Source organism: Rhinatrema bivittatum, chromosome 9 (genome assembly GCF_901001135.1).
Source record: "Rhinatrema bivittatum chromosome 9, aRhiBiv1.1, whole genome shotgun sequence".
Lineage (NCBI taxonomy): Eukaryota > Metazoa > Chordata > Amphibia > Gymnophiona > Rhinatrematidae > Rhinatrema > Rhinatrema bivittatum.
In genome coordinates, this window is record NC_042623.1 from 28,673,282 (window position 1) to 28,696,325 (window position 23,044).

General features: G+C 42.0%; 1 protein-coding gene across 1 annotated transcript in view; it reads left to right on the forward strand.

Moving 5' to 3' along the window:
- SND1 (staphylococcal nuclease and tudor domain containing 1) overlaps positions 1-23,044 on the forward strand; it is a 1,835,638-nt gene that overhangs the window by 1,587,842 nt on the left and 224,752 nt on the right. The gene's annotated exons all lie outside the window — the stretch shown is intronic.

The following is a 23,044-nucleotide window of genomic DNA, read 5'->3' on the forward strand; positions in this document are numbered from 1 at the left end:
TACTTTCATGTTTTCCTGTCACACGTGGGGGGGAGGGCGGGGAGAGTCATAAATGTCTGTGAAATAAGTTATACCTCATAATCATCCAATCCCAAAATAATGCCAAGAAATATTTTTGATGATTAGCAGTAAGACACTGCTCCAATTAAATAAGACCTATCATGGCAAGAAGGAATAGTAGTTTGGAAAACATTTCCGAGGCTAGCACCTGCCTAGTGGGAAAGTTTAGAAACCACCTTGGGCTGGTAGGGAGGATAAAAAGATCCACTCATCCATCGAGTTAAATATGAAAGATCCATGTACGTTGCAGTCTGTTGAAGAAATAGCCAATGTGCCTAAACGATCCCATAGAATAACGGAGTCTTGCTGCTTTTTCAGTCCTCCTTGGCAGCTGGGTGTGCTTAAATAGGATATCGAGTCATGGTGTCCCATCAATGGCTTTTAACGTGTAATCAAAGGTTATGTACCTTTTAATTCAAGATGTTTGTTGAGGTAGAACGTGCAGCAGTTATACATGGTATAAGATACATGTGCAAGTCAATACTGGTATATGATAAAGTAGCAGCACAAAATCAAAACAGCATGACGGGTGGGAGAATCTTTTGCTCCAGAAAGCTCAGTTTAAGAAAATGGGAAGAAACAAACAAGGGAAGACTTGAAACATCATGATACTAGAAAACTGTCCATGACTTGGCATTTGTGTATTGGTAAGGATTAGATAGTTGCCGTCAGCGACAGATTACGTTCTATGATGCCCCAGCCCTAGACACCATCACTTCACCTTGGAAAAGAAACAGCAGAGAAGGGACATGATAGAAGTTTACAAAATCATGAATGGGATAAAACAGGTAAATAAAGGTCAGTTTCAAGGTGACATACCGTGAAACTGACAACCTGAAAATTTAAAATAAATTATAGAAAATACTTTTTCACTCAGCGCACTATTAAGGTATACAGTTTATTGCTGGAGGTAGTGGTCAAGGTATCTGGCATAGCTGGGTTTAAAGGGGGTTTGGGAGAAGTTCCTGGAGGAAAAGCCCATAAACAATTATTAGCCATGTAGAATTGGGAAAGCCACCGCTGACCCCTGGGTGTGAAAACCAGCAATAGATCTACTTTTTGGGATTTTCTGACAACTTGTGACATAGACAGGCCACTGTCAGTGACAAAATACTGGGCTGGATGGACCATTGTCCGACTCATTTTGGCAATTCTTATGTTCTTATATGAACATAATAGGAAACCCAAAAAAGGAAATATTGATAGTTTTGTTATTTACTTGACAAGTGTTTTATAATATAACATATTATATATACACACATATTCTTGTACATATACATGGCACTATTAACACAATCACATAGCAGATGAGGGCAGATAAAGACGAATTGGCCTGTCCAATCTGCCTAGTTATTCAGATCTACAATGCTCAGGATATATCCCAACTGCCAGTTGTATAAGCCTGACTGCTTGTAGGCTATCACTCTTTATCAAAGTCAGTTTTTGGGGTTCACTACCATTCTGGGTAGATGACAACACAAGTTCCCAGAATTAAGTCAACACTCAGCAGCTTCCACTGCAACCCAAGTTACCTTTAGGCCTCAGAAGCGAATATCACATGAATACAGATCTCTGCATCACAACTTTGCCTTGTTAGTTAATTATCATAGATGACATACTGTGTCCAAGATGATCAAAATGATCCTGATGCAACAGATGTGAGCTGGGCAACTCCTCCCTTCCTTTTTCCTCCTCTGTGTAGATTAGAATCAGACATCATTTTCTTTAAATCTAAATGTAACATTTGATATAATTAATATGTACAGCATGCAACACTCAGGCTCTTAAAGGAGCAGCCCATCTGCTGGCAGCATATGGTGCCCTCTGTAGCTTGACAGTGCTCCTATGGAAGCTGCCAATGCTCTGTATCTTAGGAAAGTGGGCTGGCCCGGTGGCTCAGTGGTGGTGCTGTGAACTGTCATGCAGGAAATCTGGATTTGACTCTTGGGTTAGGTCTTCCATTCCGTGGATCGGCCAGCATAGGCAGCATTCATAGCCCCTTGTGGTGGGGGGGGGGGGGGGGGGAGGGAGCAGGAAGGGAAGGGCCCTAGTAGTCACACAACGGCTATATCTAGTGCCTCAGCGGCAGTCCACAATTGCAGGGCCCTTGAAGGAGCCCTGGTACATGGCTCCTGGTGAATTATCGCTGTATTAGCTGGGCTAAGTGCAGGGCCGGTGCTTCCATTAGGTAAACTAAGCAGTCGCCTAGAACGCCAAAGTTTTGGGGGCAGCAAACTCCTGCCAGCATGAGGCCTAGAGGGGTGCTGTGCCAGCACTAATGCTGCCAAAAAGGAAGCACTCTTCTGGAGCCAGTGCCGCCGGTAGGAGGGAGTGCTATGTTAAAGGTAGGTTGGAGGAGGGGTGCATAACCAAAAGTTTGCCTAGAGCGCCAAATACTTTTGCACCGGCCCTGGCTAAGCGAGTTGTGGATACAGACTAGTGGAAAAATCCCCAGGTACTCACGAATGAAGACCAATGGTACTGAATTAGGCCCCCGTTCCCACTGAGCTGGAAGCCCAAAAGAGCAGGAAAAAAATGCCAAGTAAAAAAATAAAAAGAAAAAAGAAAGATGATAAATCTTCCTCAGTGCTACCTTCCGGGAGCAATAAATGGACAACGGCTGGAAATGAATGAGCCATAGCTGGTACAGAGCTGATCACTTCCTACCCACATTTTCCTGAGGAAGTCTGCTCGAGGAGGACAAGAAAAATGATTTCAGGGATGGATTGGCTCTCATATGAAGAAAGGTTGACTAGGTCAGGGCTTTTCAGCTTGGAGAAGAGATGACAGAAGTTTATAAAATAGTGTAATAGGGAACAGGTTATTTATAATACCAATAGGAGACACTCCCTGAAGCTAACAGGTTGCAGATTTAAACCAAATTTAAGAAAATATTTTCTTAATCTACACAACTTAACTGTGGTTAAGGCTAGTGGTATAAATGAGTTTATAGTATCAAAGTAATGATGGTAGAAAAGGACCGAATGGTCCATCCAGTCTGCCCAGCAAGCTTCTTATGGTAGTAACTGCCACGCCGTGCAGGTTACCCCCATTTTTCAACTGCTGCTCCGTGCAGTTATCCCCAATCCTTATGATAACCCATAAAACTTTACTATTAGCAAGAATTTTACTGGGTGATGGGCCTTCTTGGAAATTCAGACAGTGCTGATGTGCTTTGCTTCTGGACTCGGCCTTAGAAGCAGCCCTGTGCTTTTTCCCTTATGTCTGCGCATCAGTACTGCAGACTGTAAAAGTCAGGGTCTGGGTTGGTTGTCTTCTGAATCCAATTCTTCTTCCTCCTCAGCATCCCCCACCCCCATCACCATCAAAGCGGAGAACGATGTTGCACTTGCGTCAAAAGCATCAAGGCTTATTGGTTAAGGGTAGTAATCCTGTGCCTTCTGTTAAGGGTAGTGACTGCTGCTCTCTGCAGGTTACTCCCAGGCTTATCAGTACCCCGGACCGTAAAAGTCAGGGCCCTCTCATTGGTTGTCTAAATCAAATTCCCCTTTTCCCCAGATGCTGAAGCAGAGAGCAACCAACGGGGGCCCTAACTTTTACAGTCTGGTGAACAAAGAAGCATGGGGGTAACTTGCTGATGCAGCACTTACTACCCTTAACCAATAAACTTGATACTTTTGATGCAACTCCAACATTACTCTCTGCTTCCACAGCAAGGGGTAAAGGGGAATTGGATTCATACAGCAACCAATAAAGGCCCTGACTTTTACAGTCTGAGAAACTGTTAAGCAAGGGGGTAACCTGCACAGCATGGCAGATACTACTACAAGCTTTCTGGGCAGACTGGATGGAGCATTTGGTCCTTTTCTGTCAGGGAGGAGGAATAGCCTAGTGGTTAGAGCAGTGGACTATGAACCAGGAGACCAGGGTTCGAGTCCTGCTGTCGCTCCTTGTGACCTTGGGCAAGTCACTTTACCCTCCATTGCCTCAGGTACAAAAACTTAGATTCTCTGGGGATAGGGAAATACCTGCAGTACCTGAATGTAAACCGGTGTGATATCTCAATTGAGATCAAATGTTGGTATATAAAAAATAAATAAATAAAACTGTGTTTCTATTTTTCTAGCATTTAGGGATCCACAGTGTTTATCCCTTTGAATCTTTTGACTGTTTTCATCACCACCACCCTCTCCGTGAAGAAATATTTCCTGATGTTGGTTTTGAGTCACCCCCTTGGAGTTTCATTTCGTGAACCCTAGTTGTACTGTTTCCTTTCCAATGGAAAAGGTTTGAAGTTCGTGCACCATTAAAACTTTCCAGGTATCTCCCTGCACCTCCTCTCTTCCAGGGTATACATATTTAGATCTCCTCATAAGTCTTCCGATACAGACGCCACACCATTTTTGGTCACCCTTCTCTGGACTGCCTCTGTCCTGTCTCTATCCTTTTTTTGAGATACAGGCCCCAGGACTGAACACAGTACTCCAGGTGAGGCCTCACCAAGGACCTGTACAAGAGCATTGTCACCTCCTTTTTCTTACTAGATATTCCTCTCTCTATGCAGCCTAACATTCTTCTGGCTTTGGCTATCGCCGTGTCACACTGCTTTGCCATCTTCAGATCGCCAAACACTATTACACCAAGATCCTCTCTCGGTCCATGTGCATTAGTCTTTCACCACCCATCACAATCAGCTCTTTTGGATTACTGCACCCCAAATGCATGATTCTGCATTTCTTAGCATTGAATCCCAGCTGCCATATCTTCAACCACTCTTCCAGCTTCCTTAAATCCCGTCTCATTCTCTGTACTCCTTCTAGTATGTCCACTCTGTTGCAGATCTTAGTATCATCCGCAAATAGACAAACTTTACCTTCTATCCCTTCCGCATTGTCGCTCACAAAGATGTTGAACAGAACCGGTCCCAACACCGATCCCTGTGGCACTCCACTTAACACCATTCTCTCTTCAGAGTAGGTTCCATTTACTATCATGTTGTCTTCTATCAGTCAACCAGTTTATAATCCACGCCAACACCTTCGAACTGACTCCCAAGCTTCTCATTTTGTTGATGAGTCTTCTGTGTGGGACCATATCAAAAGCTTTTACTAAAATCCAAGTAAATTACATCAAGCGCTCTTCCCTGATCCAGTTCTCTAGTCATTTAATCAAAAAAATCAATTAGATTTGTCTGACAGGACCTTCCCCTGGTGAATCCATTCTACTTCTGATTGAGCAACCCACCAGATTGTAGATAGTTCACTATCCTTTCCTTCAGCAGAGTCTCCATAAATTTTCCCACCACTGAGGTGATGCTAACCGGCCTGTAGTTTCCAACCTCCTCTCTGCTCCCACTCTTGTGAAGCGGGACCACCACCGCTCTTCTCCAGTCACTAGGCACCTCACCCTTTTCCAAAGATCTATTGAACAGGTCACACAGCAGACCCGCCAGCACATCTCTGAGCTCCCTCAGTATTCTGGGGTGAACCTGCTCAGGCCCCTTGGCTTTGTCCACTTTCAGTTTTCTTAGCTCTTCCCATATATTATCTTCCATAAATGGAGTTTTGTCTACTCCACCCCCTTCTATAGTCTTGATAACCTTCTCCAGGGTCTTCCTTAGTGAACACTGAACTGAAGTATTTGTTTAATGTTTCTGCTAATTCATCATCTCTCTCCACTCATTGATCCTTATCCCCTTTCAATTCCACTATACCACTATGTACCTTTCTCTGATATATATGAAAAATGTTTTTTCACCTCGCTTTATCTCCTTGGCAATCCTTTCCTCTGCCTGACTTTTTGTTTTCTTGATTACTTTTTTCATCTCCCTCAGTTTTGCCAGATAACCGTCCCTGTGTTCCATTTTTTGGGATTCTTTATATTTCTTAAAAGCTGCTTTTTTTGCTTTTATTACATCAGCCACCTCCTTAGTGAACCAGATTGGATTCTTATTTCTCTTACTTTTGTTTACTTTTCTAACATACAGATTTGTTGCTTTTGTAATTGCTTCTTTTAGTTTGGCCCACTGTTGTTCGACCTCTCCCATTTTCTCCCAGTCGTTAAGTTCTGCCTCCAGATATTTCCCCATTTCTACAAAGTCTGTTTTTTTTGACGTTCAAAACTCGGGACCGGATCCTATTTGCAATATCAAACCATACTGTTTGATGATCACTGGTGCTGAGGTGGGCACCCACCCGGACATTAGAGACATTATCTCCATTAGTGAGCACTAGGTCGAGTATAACTCCCTCCCTCGTGGGTTCCATTACCATTTGTTTGAACAGAGCCCCTTGCAGGGAAACCACTATCTCTCTACTTCTGTTAGATTCTGCAGAAGAGATTCTCCAGTCCATGTCCGGCAGATTAAAGTCACCAAAAATCAACACTTCCCCCTTCTTTCCCACCTTTATAATGTCTTTGATGAGATCTCTGTCTAGTTCTTCTGTTTGAGTGGGAGGCCTGTATGCCACTCCAGTAAAAATGGATGCATCATCATCATTTTTTAGGACAGCCCATAATGCTTCTTCTCTACCCCCTACTTTCCTTGCAGTTCAGGTGCAGTTTTGGGGTTGTAACTGTCACTCCATGCAGGTTATCCCAACGTTCTTTATTTCCATCCTCTGGAAAATGGTGAGTAGTAGTAGGAGTTGGTTTTCTTTTCTGAGATAAAGTAGTTTGGCTGCCTTGTTAGTCCATTTGAATGTTAAATAAAAACAAAAAAATATATATGTATAAGATGATACTTTTTATCGAACTAACTTAATCCATTTCTTGACTAGCTATCTTCAGGTCAGAATTGGGTTGCAGAGATCAGAGAGATACGGAGTCTGCTGATAATTTATTTCATGGATGATTTACCCCTGTACTGGATGAGAGTGCCAGGGAATGCTTCGGGAAAACATTTGGAAGCTTGTGGTGGAGTCTGCATAAGATGGCACCATTGTTGCCCCCTTGTATGCTGAAAATGGCAGGAAGTGGGCTGGCATCTGCCCTCCTAGCCTGGAGCGTCCCAAAGAGCAGGCACACGAGAGTGCCACACAAATCCTGTGTGGCGGCAGGCCAGGCAGCGAGACTTCTGGTATTGTGGTGGTAGCCTTTGATAACCACTAAATTTATAATGCAGCAAAGCCCTTTCATAATGAGCTCCTGTTTTTCATGTCTGCCCATTAAGATGTGTCAGAAACGCAAGAGAAACAGAACAGATGCACATTGCATAGAATAAGCAGCATCATACATGGGCATTTCTCTCACCTCTGGCTTTTTCCTTCTGATGCAGTTGTGAATCATATTATTTGGCTTGTATAATTAAACTATAAATTAGATGAAAGGGCACTAAAATAACCTGGACTGCTCAGCAGTTTTTCACTGTAAGGGGACTTGCATTCGCTGTGAGAGTTTTTGCAATATTAAAATACATAAGAAAGAAATGGGACTTTAGGGAAAGCTCACTGTATTAGGAACTTCTCTATATAACGTGGTTCCTCTGTATTTAGTTTAGGAGAAAGGCGTACAATAGGTTTACAATTGCATTGATTTAATAAGATGGAGAATCGAGAGCGCCAGATTCCCGAAGGCATAAACTTGAGCTCCCTTTCATTCCACTTCTCTTACCTTGCCTCTTGCATGGAAACATAGGGCTGGAAAATACCCATCAGGCGGTGAATTTGTCCATCTTTTTTGCCTCAAGGCAGGGTCCACCATACCTAAACTGTATTGGACAGCTGTTTGTTTAATCTGCTTTTAAAAGCCTCGCAGGACAGGCATTGCCCCAGCTGTAAGGGTAACATGTTCCAGCCCTTGACTGCCTGTACAGTCGGAAAGTTCTTCCTACCGTCGAACCTGAATTTCCCCATGCTGCTGCTTAAGCCCATTACTCCTTGTTGTGTCTTTAGAGGAGACAGAGAACTTTCATTGGCCTCCTTATCATCCCCTTTAAGGAGAGTCCATGACCCCAGAACTGTCAGGCCAGGAACACGAGTGAAAGAAACCTCCTGAGTGTCATTGCCAGGTGGTAGAAAAATGAATGGGTTTTTTTGGGTTTTTTTTACTATAGTTGGTGCTGGCAGGGAATGTGGAGTTATCAAACAGTATGCTGAGTCTGAGCCTTGGAAGAAAAGTAGCATAAAAATTACTCTTAGCAAAAATGTAATCTTCCATATAACTGCAGTCACCCATAGGATGTTGGCAGTTCAGACAGTCCCACAGGTTCCTGTGCACGTCACCAGAAATGTTTAATTTTCTTAAAAATGTATTTATTTATTTTGGTTCTTGTAGAAATTACAAATTACAAATGTACAGGGTTAAACGTACATCCAGGGTCTGCAGATACTTGCCTTCTGATCTGGCACTCATCTTTTCCATTAGTGTAGGATTATGAACAGATAAACTGGATAGCTCAGGTGGCTGAAACATTTTATCTCTGGGTGGCCATTTCAAAAGCAGCTCAGACAGTAGTGGCTTAGTCTTTACCTCTTAAGAGCTTTTAAGAGTAACCCCATGTAGCCTCTGTTTGTAGTTTGTTTCCCATTGGACAGGTCTATATCATTAAAAGCCTTGAATAGCAGTCTTGCAAACAGTCTCAGGAGAGATGCCAAGGATTGAATGGGTGTGGAAACTTAATTCACTTTTCACCTTTAAAGGTGATCCCTCTAGAGCAGGGTAGTGTTGGAGAAACTAGCACTGTGGCTGCCACTGCTGCCTGTACTGAAGGCACACCTATTCAGTCAGGTTTTCAGGGTTGCCACACTGAATGTGCATGAGAGAAATTTACATACCCTGTCAATCCAGTATGTGCAAATCTATCTTATGCATACTCATTACATATATCCTGAAAACTCGACTGATTAGGTTTGGGTTAATGTGCATAGCAGTGATCCTGAACCAGCACATATACCCAGAGGTCCTATAGTTAGCCAGCTATGTTGGCTGAATAATGCCTAAAACTGATGTTTATCCAGCTAACCTAGATGTAATTATCAGATCAGGTATTTGGAAGGAAGATGAGCACACTTTGATTTAAATGTCTGCCAAAGATGCAATGGCGATGTAAATATGATTACTTGTGTGTGCGTGTGTGTGCGTGCATTGTATGTTTTTTTTATATGATGATAAATGTAACAACATACATAATAGAAATCTTTTTAAATAAGTGGTGGGCATTATTTATAATCATTACATTAAAAGGCTCAAAAATTAAAGTATCCTTTCATAACCATGTATTTAGTGGCTCAGTCAAGTTTTAGAAATCCCTTGGAGACTTTATGGCTGTTTTGCCTGTTAAAAACTCTGCCAAATATGCTTCCTGACGAAAATAAGAAATACTCATCTTTTGCAAGACCTATAAAAGACAGGTAATAATAATAGTAATTTTTTAAATTTATATTCTACCTTTCATGATACTTCAAAGGTACTGTAGTTATCCCCTGATATGTATTTATTCCCAGTAAAATTATCACTTCTAAACAATCCAGATGAGAACAAGATGCTACTTTAGTAAAACAGATAAATTTTAAGGTTATGTTACCCATTCACCAGCATCATTGAAATTATGTAGAATGATATTTTTCATTGCATGTCATCTGCTAGCTTCCTAAAGTCTGGAGTGTATTGTGTTATTTACTCGCGTCATGCGGTCACTGAGTACCAGTCAAGTGCAATGGGTACTTTGTTGCAGAAAAACAGGCTGGCACAGAGAAGTGGTTCCAAAAATAAGCACTCATGCAAGAATACCATTCTGTCCAAAGATGATACGGCTTTTTCCTCACAAGTCTCCAAAACCCCTCGTCAAATGAACAGGAATTCAGTTTCAGACGTCTTGGTCAGGATTGCCATATTTCACCAAGTCTTGGTATTGAGGCCTGCGAAAGGATTTTGAAGGTAAATGGCAATGGGTTCAATGCGTTTGAACTCATTACATTGCATTTCAGAGCTTTCTGCAGCCTCTTCCACTTGCTGGCCCTATCAGAGAGCATTTTCTCCGATCCTGGAAAGTGAGTGAAAGCAGCCTTCTTAATTTGAATGTTCTACAATTTCAGCTTGATTCTGCACGCACTCAGAACTTGGTCCTTTCCTTGGAGTTCGAGGTTCACAAGATGAAGCAAGCAATCCGTGGGCCATTGCTGATCACTGAGCTGCTGGTAGCGTTCCCTTTCTGTCTCTGGAAAGACTTCCTGGAAACAATCCGCTGTTTTTCCCTGGCTGAAGCACTGCACGCCTAAATACAAAATAAGGTCGCCATCCTGCGCATCAGGTTCAGACAGGAGCGGCGTGAACAACTTGTATTGACAATCGCCTCCATGACATGCATAAAACTGATCACTTTTGCACACTTGGGAGTACGTTTTGAAAAGCTTTGTCAGACACACATGCAAAAAAAAAAAAAAAGGAATTAAGTGCTTACGTCTATCATTTGTACTAAAACACCACCACGAGAGAACGAGTGCTTTCTATTGCATGACCTTCTGTCTGGAACTCTATGCCCCCTGACCTTCATCTGGAACCCTGCACACAGAAATTTAAAAAAAAACCTAAAAACCTGGCTCTTCAAACGGGCCTTAACATAACTACCCCACCAGTCCTCATAAGAACATAATAAATTGCCATGCTGGGTCAGACCAAGGGTCCATCAAGCCCAGCATCCTGTTTCCAACGAGGCCAAAACCAGGCCACAAGAACCTGGCAATTACCCAAACACTAAGAAGATCCCATGCTACTGATGCAATTAATAGCAGTGGCTATTCCCTAAGTAAAATTGATTAATAGCCATTAATGGACTTCTCCTCCAAGAACTTATCCAAACCTTTTTTGAACCCAGCTACACTAACTGCACTAACCACATCCTCTGGCAACAAATTCCAGAGCTTTATTGTGCGTTGAGTGAAAAAGAATTTTCTCCGATTAGTCTTAAATGTGCTACTTGCTAACTTCATGGAATGCCCCCTAGTCCTTCTATTATTCGAAAGTGAAAATAACCGAGTCACATCTACTCGTTCAAGACCTCTCATGATCTTAAAGACCTCTATCATATCCCCCCTCAGCCGTCTCTTCTCCAAGCTGAACAGCCCTAATCTCTTCAGCCTTTCCTCATAGGGAAGCTGTTCCATCCCCTTTATCATTTTGGTTGCCCTTCTCTGTACCTTCTCCATCGCAACTATATCTTTTTTGAGATGCGGCGACCAGAATTGTACACAGTATTCAAGGTGTGGTCTCACCATGGAGCGATATAGAGGCATTATGACATTTTCCGTTCTATAAACCATTCCCTTCCTAATAATTCCTAACATTCTATTTGCTTTTTTGACTGCTGCAGCACACTGAGCTGACGATTTTAAAGTATTATCCACTATGATGCCTAGATCTGTTTCCTGGGTGGTAGCTCCTAATATGGAACCTAACATCGTGTAACTACAGCAATGGTTATTTTTCCCTATATGCAACACCTTGCACTTGTCCACATTAAATTTCATCTGCCATTTGGATGCCCAATCTTCAAGTCTTGCAAGGTCCTCCTGCAATGTATCACAGTCTGCTTGTGATTTAACTACTCTGAATAATTTTGTATCATCTGCAAATTTGATAACCTCACTCGTCGTATTCCTTTCCAGATCATTTATATATATATTGAAAAGCACCGGTCCAAGTACAGATCCCTGAGGCACTCCACTGTTTACCCTTTTCCACTGAGAAAATTGACCATTTAATCCTGCTCTCTGTTTCCTGTCTTTTAACCAGTTGTAATCCACGAAAGGACATCGCCTCCTATCCCATGACTTTTTAGTTTTCGAAGAAGCCTCTCATGAGGGACTTTGTCAAACGCCTTCTGAAAATCCAAATACACTACATCTACCGGTTCACCTTTATCCACATGTTTATTAACCCCTTCAAAAAAATGAAGCAGATTTGTTAGGCAAGACTTCCCTTGGGTAAATCCATGTTGACTATGTTCCATTAAATCATGTCTTTCTATATGCTTTACAATTTTGTTCTTGAGAATAGTTTCCACTATTTTTCCCGGCACTGAAGTCAGGCTCACTGGTCTATAGTTACCTGGATCGCCCCTGGAGCCTTTTTTAAATATTGGGGTTACATTGGCCACTCTCCATCATCCTTTCCCTTGTATCTTATACAATCCTCCTGTGCAAATCGTTTTTAACTGCTCATTCCTTCCTGTTTGTTTGTTTTTGTTCCCCCTCTTGCTTTTACTCACCATGTTTAATTAATAATGTTGATTTTTGTAAACCCCCTTTAAGGACTAGAGACATTTTTCCCTTTTTCCATGCATGCCTAATGTTTTTTTACCACCTGTTCCATGTAATAGTTTAACGTTATTTTTGCTACCTGTTCCATGTAAACCGATGTGATGTGCAAACGAACATCGGTATAAAAAACAGCATCAAATAAATAAAATGTCTTTTTTAATTACCTAAAAAGAGACACACAAATTTATAACACACTTGAATTTAGTCGCACAAAAAAAGAGCATTCAAGGAGGTGTTCTTCATTTACGCTTGCAACTTAAACTTTCAAAAAGTTTTCACGCTTAAGTTTATGCCCCATTTTGCAGTGGGTGAAGCTGAGCACGCATACTTAGCCGCATAACCTGATAGTCACACACATTTCATCCAGGGGTTTGGAAATCGGGTTATTTTGTGCGTGCTTAAAATTCTGCACATACCTTTGCAGTTGGGCGCACTTAACAAATTTGCTTTGAAGCCTGCAGATGGATGATGTGACGACAGCTAAGAGAGTCAGGGAAGTCAGGGTGATTTTTGTACAGATCAAAGTCTGTTTTGTTTTGTTTTTTTCCAGCATTCCAGCTGCACAAACGTTTCCAGAGGGACCTCAATATCCTGTAAAGGATTCTTAAATTAGCCACCTAGTTCTTTAGAAAATCAGCGTTTGTGTTGAGCTTCCATTGAGTCGTAGGTCTTCAATGGTGCTTACAAATTCCAAATTGTTTTTGAAGTCTTGAAACATTTCAGAAGCCACAAGCCTAGTTTAAGAACCTCACTGTCGTCTAATGGCTTCTTGTTCTTTACAAGTACATACGCAATTTCAAGGGGTGCAATTGTTGCTGGCTTTGACTTGCTAGTATGTCTCTAAAATACACTTATTGAAAGGCCAGGGCTGACTTCAATTCCCGCATTTTTATTTTTCTCAAGTGACTTTTCAGAGGGTACTCATGTGCATACTTCATAGCTGGGGGGGTAATTTGTCGTTCTGCATTGCATTTCTTCAGTACACTCTCACAGTCATGAAAAAGTAGTCGTGCACCCACTTTCCATCTGAGCTCGTAAAGAAAAAAATCTTCTTCTCACTCTAAAATGGTATTCTCGATTTCCTTTGTGAGAGGCCCGGTATCGCATTCAGCCATAATTAAAACATTTTTCCCCACTGAAAGATGCAACCACACTCACAAAATGATAGTATTGAGATGGGAAGATGTAATATGAGTTCTGAACTTCAGTCCAGTGGAGGCATTTGATTTCATAAATTGCATGTGAGCTGGCACTGTCCATTAGGCAGTAAGGAGAGTAGCTGACAAGGGATTATTACAGATAGGACTTTTTTTTTTTTTTTTTTAATAATCAGTTTGGGTTTTTGGGGGGTTTTTTGCATCCAGAAATTTTAATATATTAGTCACCAAGGCCTCGGGTAACATTGGAAATTCTGGCAGGCAACATGTCGCTCAAGCCCCAAGTTGGGGATCCCTGGTGAATGATTGGTTTGTGACAATCCTGGGCCTGTTTTGTGATGAGGCAGTGCCTATGGGAGGAAACGTGCACTGCTACTCCCTATGCTGTACATGTTCTAAAATTTAAATCTTAACCAGAGTACAGACTGGGGCATTGCAAGGAACACTCGAGTTCTCTGCATTCATGTTTTTAAGAACTAAAAATTGTAAAGCATGTTGCAGTCGTCTTTGAATGAAAGGAATTATTTTATCGATAGTGTTTGAATGACAGCTGTACCCAGCCAGTCTGGGATTTGTAACGTGTCTCCTCCTGAATTATTCTTTTCTCTTATCTGGTTGAGCTTACATTGGTCAGTACTCTGGGTTGGTTTGATTCCTAGTCATTTGGGCAACTGTTACCCATCTTAAGATTTTTATTAGTGAAATATCAACGTATTAATACCTTTGCACTTCTCCTTGAAGCTTCTCTCTTACTAGTAATTGCAACAAGTCAATTTGATTTTTAAACTATTATTCACTGTAACGTCTATATTTGTGTATGGCAGGAACCAGGTAGATTCATAAAGTATAACTTGTTTTGCTAATTTGGTTCTGTTGGTCATTGACTATTTTTTTACTATTGTACATCGCTCTGTTTTACAAATGTAATGAGGCAATCCATCAAGAATTAATAAACATAAAGTAGGTCACACAACTTGTCACCCTCCCCAAATAGTTCCATATTGGAGCACATCAACATGTCAAAGGACGTTTCGTCTCTTGTCCAAGTGAAATGAAGACAGAGTTAGTTACTGGATGATTAATAGTGTTGGTTTGACTTGAGATTAGGTCACCCTCCCCAAATAGTTCCATATTGGAGCACATCAACATGTCAAAGGATGTTTCGTCTCTTGTCCAAGTGAAATGAATACAGAGTTAGTTACTGGATGATTAATAGTGTTGGTTTGACTTGAGATTAGGCCTTTCACCTATCTTCAAGCTACCTTATCTGATCAATGTAAGTGCTTTGAAAAACATCCTGAGCAAAATTAATTTATTGATCTAAGTTCCCCATATGGACTGAATAGTGATTTTTAGGGGGTTGGGGAGGGGGTATTTGTTGCTTACTGATATCTGTGTTGAAATCTGGAGTATCTTGCCACAGGAATTCAAAATATAAGGGTAGGGATCAACATGGTTGGAAGGGACCCTATTACAATCAATACTTTTTTTTTTTTTAGGGAAACCTGTGCCCTGTGCGAGCACCAAAAATGGTGCTCCCCCCCCCATAAACACACACCTCCCATTTAGTCAAGGGGGGAAATTCACTTGTTTGAGAAGACAGAAAAGGATAAGCAAACTATGAAAAATGAGCAGGCTGGTACTGAGATTCTTTCAAACTCATAAGCCTGCTATGTACAAAGGTGCCAGGTGATGGGAGCAATGCAGATTAATTTAAGACTGCAGAGATGTCACTGGGGTCTGCACACGAGACTTCACCATTCACCTATGCATTGCATATGGAATGTCTTGGCTGGCTCTGAGAGTTGAATGCATATTGGCATCTGTGGTGTGGGGAGTGGATAAATAGGTTGGGTCTGGTTATCTTGGGTGGGGAGGTTTAGATCTTTGTAATTCATTTTGTAATGTAACATTGAAAGTTTGTCTTGTTGAATCACCCCTCGTGAGAGCTGGGTGCCACGGTTATTTTATTATATTTGAGTTGTGGCGTAATGATTTTTGAACTGTATTTGTTTTATTTATGAATTTATTTAATGTTTTATTTAACTTGTAATTTCTGTCTCTGAAATTGAATTTTTGCATTTTGTAAGCTGCTCTGGGTAGTCTTATGGGAGTAGGAGGGCAGGATATAAATGCAAGTTTAGATTTAATGTTAATCTCATGATGCACAAGACATTTTGTATGCTAATTTTGTGCGCATCAAGAAACTAACATAGCCAGTCCATTAGTTTTAAAAGTACTTGCCCGATGTCAGCCTGCTTAAACACTCTTTGGATGGGCTCTACCCTTTTATCCTTGCCTTACCACTTCTCTTCGCAGTGGGCACTAGGGGATGTGCTCTGCTAAGGTCACTCCATCTGTGCCACTTGTACTGTTCAGCAGAGGAAAAAGTGAGGGGAGAAGGCCCCATGACATGAGCTCCACTGCCCACCTCGTCTCTGCCTTTTCTCTCTGGTGGCTCCACCAAGGCTGCGTCATCTCTCCTCTCCAGCAGCCAGTGAAATGGACTCTTGAGGGCTGCCCTGTCCCCCACATCTTCCTCTATTTGGCAGCAAATGCTATGAAATGGGTTCTGCCAACCCCACCCAGTGTCTTCTCTGTGACCTCAGCTAAGGGGGGAGTAAAGCTGGAGGTGGGCCTTTACAGTTCCTTGTTCCTTGTCTGGCTGCTGCTTCACTCACTGAGGAAACTGGGCCAAGCTCCGTCACCGCTGAGCTCTGTCGCTGCTTTGCCCCGCATCCATACTCGCTCTCTTTCTCTCCTTCAGGGTAGCCATCTTGGGCTGCCGTGGGTAACAGTCATGCAGGCCTCCTGCTGCTTCACCTTGCATATGGCACTCTCTGTGGTTGCACCTCTCAAAGGTCGGCCTTGTCTGGGAATATTTAGATATTCTTAAAATTCCGATTCACACTCCTAAGACGATGGAGTATGGTTTCTTAAATATTGTGTTCATGCCAGAACAGCAAAGTTGAGTCAGAGGATGGCAAGTGGAGGTGCTGTTACCTGCTCGGGAGAGTCTCGCTCAGCTGTGTTAATATTTTATTGATTGTGGGGTTGGGTGAGAGGAGGACCCAGAAGAACTGTTGGCAGCACACTGTATGTTTGGAGTAGACTTCCTGAGCTGGTGCGTCACACTCCCTGAGTTGCTTCTAAAAACCCACTTTTTTGAGGCTGCTTTTAAATCTTTATCCCTGATTATCCCGCTTTCAGCCTCATTGATTTTAACCATTTTCTTAAACTGAAATTCTTAAAATCTCTTTTGCCCTGTATGTTTGTCTTTGTTAGACTGTAAGCTCTGCCGAGCAGGGACTGTCTCTTATGTCTTTTTATACAGTGTTGCCTATGTCGAGTAGCGCTATAGAAGTGATAAGTAGCAGACCTTTGATACTTAGCTGACCTCTTGCATTTGGTTTCTCTTATATCTTTAACGATAATATTTTTAATATATCAGTTTTTCTTGTTTATGAACTATGAATATTGCAATTTATGATGCAGTTTGTGATTTACAATGTAATTTATACAGGGAGTTGAGTGTAAGTGACGAAGGGGGAGCTAAGAGAGAGGGGTGAGTGAGAGGGCAGGGAATAGGGATGCATGAGAGAGAAGGGAAGAAGGGTGAGAGGAGGAGGAAGAGTGGAAGGAAGGAAGGGGTGTTGAATGAGTGAAGAGGTGAAAGGGAAAGAGTGAATGAGAGGGGAGGGAGGGGAATGAATGAGAGGAGAAAAGGGGTGAGTAAACGTGGATGGAAGGAGATGGGCGAATAAGAGTGTGAGGGAGAGGGAAGGAGGAAGTTCCAGAGAGAGAGAAGAGACCCCTCGGAAAGGGGGGGGGGGACATGGAGGTAGGGGAACACGGGGGGGGGGGGGAGGGGCAGGATTGCCAGGGATGCGGCAGAGTTGCCAACTTCTGACAGATCTGGAAATGTTATTCCCGATGCCTCCCCCTGTTTCAAATCATCAAAAGGGCCAGATATGGCCTCCCTCCCCAAAATGTAGCTGAAGTGCTGCAGTGACAGTCCGTTGGCTAAGGACCACAGGCCACAGCCTCCTGTCAGTGCCCACTTTTGTGAAGACCAGCATTCGATCGCCCAGCACGCTGTGAGCGCCTGCCTCTCTTTTAGCATCCCGAACCCCACAGGGCCCGAATAGCAGGCAGCGGGCGTTAACTCCCGAGCAGCGGCGTGCAACGCTGCCACCAAATCATCAGGCTGATGGTCTCATTATAAAAAACAAACAAACCCACAAACCACCTTCCAGTTCTGTTCCTCTCCCAAAATAAAAGCTATAAAAGCGATGGATCCCTGTGGAACGAGCATTTCTTGCCTGTTGAGGCCCAGTCTGAGTGAAAGGCCTTTGCTTTCGGTTGGAGCCTTTTATTCGTCCAGATGGAGCGATAGCCACCAGCGCTTACTTTGGTTGGCAGTCATTATTACTTAACCATATAAAAAGAAAATAAATTTGCAGAATGTCTTCTCTGTCACAGTCTGCCCTCTGGAGCGGAGGGCTCCCTTTGTAAGCAGGCGATCTGAGCATTATTGCAGCAGGCGGTCTCGTTCCTTTTTTTTCTCTCTCTCTTTTTCTGGTGAGCCTACACGTTCTTTAAGAAGCTGTATGGTGTACTTTTTAAGATGTGAATATATATATATATATATATATATATATATATAGTAACCCTGGGTTGGGAATTTCTCCGTATTCACAGGGCTAATCACAAGACAGGATACAATTACTCAATTTATTACAGGCCCAGTTCTACAGGATTCTCGGGGTGGAGGGGGAGAGCCATAACCTGGACGTGAACACTTTGGTACCAGTAGTAAAGCTGGAGTCGGTTATGGCGTAACAACTTAACTTTACTGATAAATTAGTTGAAACGCATACTGTGGCACACAACATAAGTCTCTCTTTTTTTTCTACTTTCCAAAAATCAATTCACATGGTAAAATGTGTAAACCTGTGACTCTGTAAGCCCTTTGTTTATTCTCAGGGGTCCCTTTCTTTATCTTTGAATTGGACGGCAAGCCTTAAGGTATGGGGACCCTCTTCTCCCAGTTTTATTACCTGCTTGTCGCAAAGAAATTCATTGGGTGCCTGTTGCCCCGGGGGATTCAGTTTAAGATCATAATGTTGGTATTTAAAGCCGTACGTAGTGCTGAACCAAGTTATTTGGCTGATTTATTGATTATTGCAATGCTTATATCCCTTCCAGGAGTCTTCGTTCAGCGGATTACCTTTTACTTGGGGTCCCATGGGTTAAGATGGTTTGATTGTTGGAAACCCACAACCTGTTCGGGATTGGTCCAACCTTGTAGAATTCTGTTACTTTTGCACGGAGAGGGCTGCGGGATTATAAAACCTTTCATGAGCAGGTTAAGGATTTCTCTTTTAGGCAGGTTTCTGGAATTTGAATTTGAATAGGTCTGTCAGTCTTCTGTTTGGGTTGCAGTCATTGTGCACTGAGTGGCTTTAAGAGAATTTGTCTCTTTTTATATTTGTCGTTTTGCGTGTTTAGAACATGTTAACTGTTATGAATTGAGTGTAATTCATACTGTATATTTCATATTTATTTATTTCTATACTGTCATTCTGAATTAACAATAGTGGTGGTTTACAATTAAAAAAAAAAAAACCCCACTATCTAAAGACATAAATTCAAAAACAAATCACATTTTAAAACATCTATACAATAAAATATATCACAGTTTTGCAACCTCGAGTTTGTGTTTTTCTTAATCAGCGTATGCTTGTCTGAATAACCATGTGTTTAGATCTTTTTAAAACTGCTTTCTGTCTTTCTGGGTGCGCCATTCAGCCAGCATTGCCTTCCACAGTTTTGGGCTAGCAGTTGATAGAGCCTTTTCTCTGATTTTGCTCAAGTGTGCGGAATGCAGTGTTGGATCTTGGAGTAAGCCTTTGTTGGCACATCTTAGATTTCTTGGAGGGACGTACAGATGTAATGATGCATTTAAGCATTCTGTCTCGTCATTGTAGATGATATTGTGAAGGATCATAAGTACTTTGTATTGTGTTCTGAATTTAATTGGTAACCAGGGTAGAGCCTTCAGGACTGGTGGTGTATGGTCAGATTTGCTATTCCCTGATAATATTCTGGTGGTTGTGTTATGTAAAGGCTGAAGTGGATGAATTGTGTTGGCTGGCAAACTCAAAAATATAGTGCATTACAGTAATCAAAATCACTGAAAATTAAAGTTTGTAATACTGTTCTAAAATCCTCATTTGAGAGGAGTGGTTTTAGGGGTTTTAGATGTTTTAAAATATTTAATTGAAAATAGTTTTTGGCTAGTATGTTTTTTCACGGACAGATCACTATCAATTAAGACTCCAAGATCACGACCGTGATCAGTTAGTTCTATTTTTGACTGATCACTCATTGTAAAGAGTAGAATATTAAATAAATAAATAAATAAATAAATAAATACGTTAAATCCACATTGCAAATAGCTGAGACCCAAATGCTAGATCTTGATTCTTTAAACTTCTCCTCTCTGTATGTCTGAAGGGCATTTTCTTCTTTCTCCCCTCAGGTTTTTGCTGGTTGGGTGTGGAGAGCCTCCTCCTTCCCTTTAGATGATAGAAAGAAAGGCTGAGGGAAACCTCACCCCCAAACAAAAAAAGAAAATAATCACTAGAGACAGCTCACAGCTGCAGGGTGATTTGTAAGTTCTTTTAAAGTCTCTCTTGCTACTTTTCAAATCTTCTAAGCCTCCTCACAGGAAAAATTGAGAGAACTAATCCACACAGACGCTAGGGGTCTTGACTTTCTACAGAAGCAGGTACCATGGTACAACTGGGACATTCAGCCTAACCACTAGGCCAAACTCCTTTAGTAGGTATTCCAGGGGGACCCTAGAGATTAAAACAAAAACAAACTCCCCACCTCCCCTTCTCGGGGAGATCACCTTTAGGTATTGCAGGAGCGGGAAAAACCTGTCTGCAGCCACGGCACAGAATAGCTATTGCTCCGGGGCCCAAGGGGAGACTCGCACACCAAGAACAGAAGGTCCACACCCAGATTTCGATGCCAGGCTAGAAAAAGAATTTATTGCAAATTTCAAAGTCCAGAGAATCAGAAACTTAAATGGAAAAATTGAAAAAAAGACAATCACAAAACCTTCACAGTTTGTTCTCTGTTATTGAGGCAGAAATCTCCTACATACTGTTTCCTCTCAAGCTCCCCACCAAGATCCTTAAGACTCCACTGAATAACACAGGTTACAGCACTTCTCCAGGCAGAACCAGTATCCACACGGAGGGGGGGCTTATCCTTTATGCTGACCCTCAGCCATACTGGACAGAGCTCTTTAGTGCTCCTTCTGCAGACTTCCTCTACAGCTCTCTAGCCCTAAAGTCCTTAAGGGTTAACTTCCAGAACTGGAGGTTCCTCAGGCTGAGAGCCTCATCTCCACTCCTCCCAGTTTTTGTGGCAGCAGCATCTTTCTATTCTTACCCCAAACCCATCACCCTCCTTTCACTCACCATTTAGATACATCTCCCAGAGCATCCCCTTGCCGGAGAGTTCTCAGTTCTAAACATAGAACAGACTTTAGTGGCTTGAATAATATTTGTATTCATTAACACTTCCCAAAAAGACAAGTATTGTAGGCCTAGTACTGAGAATCAGAGCATGCACACACAAAAAAAAAAAGATTAAAAACATCCTTAGCAGAACAACGTAATGAGAAGCTAGAAATCCAGAGCAATCAATGAGAAGGGCAGTGTTTCTAGTCTTCAATTAGGTGATTTATATTTTGAAAAATCCCCTTTCAGCCATTCTGCACTCTGGCTCCATGTGTAGGATTGACTTCAGGCCATGGGTGCTTTCACTAGGCCTGCACTATATCTTAGAAGTCCTTTAGCTTTACCATTTTATAGCTGAGAGGAGAAGTTTTATAACTGTACTCTATCCTTGTCTCTGGACATGATTAGGATGCATGATTGAATCAGGTCTAACACAGGTTTACCAGATATCTCCAGGTCACTGGGGACAGGCTGAGTCAATCCTGAGTTTTCTCCATTGGCTCTCTGAAATTATAGTTGAAATGTATCTAAAAACAGCAAGAGTTCACCTTCATAAATGTGTTGGGGATAAAAGCAGGACTGGCTCACCTTGTGCCTTATGACCTGGAGCTATCTAATCACCTTCAACTAAATACTCCCTCCATATTTTTCTCTAAGGCTTTTGGATGTCAACTGAAGTGTTACAGTGCAACAGCTTGTGAGTAACCGACATTAAGATGTTTCCCTGATAGAGCACTGTGTAAAACTGGCCCTTGTGTATATGCATGTGGCCACCCTGTCTCTCAGAGGTACGATCTGCTGAGTTATATAAGTAAAATCACTTTTGACACACTCCATTGTTTAGATAAAGAAAGACTCAGGATGTGTGCTTCCTCTGGCTGATATCATTAGGTCAGTACTTGATGGCGTTAGCTGCAAAGGACGCATGCCACCAGCTCTGAAGATGAAGGAAGAACTTCTACTGCTCTTTCGAATGTGATCCTGTTTTGGGAGGTGGGGTGGAACGTTGCTTTCATTTTCCTGTGAGCAAGAAAATAATGAGTCTCTGAGCCTTCTCTTCCCCTACCTCTGTGATCTTCGTCCCAAGCAAAATGCTTTTGACATGGCATCTAGTTGGTGACTGAGGGTACTGAGAGTAATTCATATGAAATCTGTCCTGGATCAAAAAGTTGTCGGGGTGGAATAGCTGAAAGTAAATCCCTGACTACTGATTGGTTGGTCATGTTTGACTGTAGTATATGCTCTGCCATTGCTCTCGCCTTCCTCTGTGAGAGTCTGCTGGACACTGGGAACCTCTTCTCTGTCTCTTCTCAGCCCCCCTCATTTTTGTCTAACTTAACTCTTCCCCAGATACCATGCCCCAGCATCGCTCACTAGCTGGGAGTGGAGAGGAAATCTTTTCCCTGATGCTGTTCTGCCTGCAGGGTTCACCACAGTAGCAACAGTTATATTTCCTCCCTCAGCAAAGCTGTTTCTCTCTGTATTTTATCTGTCTTTAGTTTTCCGTTGGTTTGTGTTAACCTTTCTAGTATTGTGTATCTTTAACTTATTCCTCTTTCTCATTTCAGTTGACTTTTTAGTATGGCACAAGTCTTTTCCTCTCTTTTCTCTTCCTCCTCTCGCTTTTTCTAGGTAAACATCTCTTCCTATTGTGTCTATCAGTAGGGTCAGTTGGCAGCATGAGTCCCTAAATGAATCAGTCAACGGTAATTGCTGAAACCTAATTTGGCATGTTAACATCTAGTTAGTGGTGTGTCAGTAATGTTAGACTCATAACACTGATGTGTCCGTCAATAAGCGTAAAAAATGGTGCTCATTTCCAGGTATAATTGCAGCACATACGTTACTTTCTCTGTGACTTTGGAAGGTATTAGTTACAGATTAATGTGAAGAGGGCTTTACTGCCAGATAAACAGAATTTATGGGAGGTAGGGATATTCATACAAAGAAAATGTTCACTTAGGTTCATTCATTCGTTTCACCTTCTTTTTGGCACAGGTTTTTGGTTCCTTTCATTCGTTTCAGTTGTTTATGCATGTAAATGCCATTTTGCATGCATAAAATTGAATGT